Source organism: Triticum dicoccoides, chromosome 4B (genome assembly GCF_002162155.2).
Source record: "Triticum dicoccoides isolate Atlit2015 ecotype Zavitan chromosome 4B, WEW_v2.0, whole genome shotgun sequence".
Classification (NCBI taxonomy): domain Eukaryota; kingdom Viridiplantae; phylum Streptophyta; class Magnoliopsida; order Poales; family Poaceae; genus Triticum; species Triticum dicoccoides.
Window position 1 is genome coordinate 162,030,927 of NC_041387.1, and position 325 is coordinate 162,031,251.

Consider the following 325-nt stretch of genomic DNA (forward strand, 5'->3'; position numbering starts at 1 on the left):
CTTCAGCGAGCACCATCGCTAGAGACGACGGGCGGCTCTGCCGTCGTGAGCGAGGGCGCCATGAGCGACACCTTTTTTGGGTTTCTGTGACAAGCTGCTGCAGGGAGCGACGCCCGTGTTGTACGACTGATGTACGCTTTAGGGATAGGGGCGTGTGGAGAAGAAGATAATGACATGGGGCATAAAATCGGATGACTTCTGTACGCTGGATCGCACGGCTGCGGGCGGAACGGCCCAAATTTGGGCCGGAGCACCGGCTGCCCTTTTAAGAAAGGAAAACTGTAAGATTTGAGAATATCACAATAATCCGCTTCAGTTTTAAGTT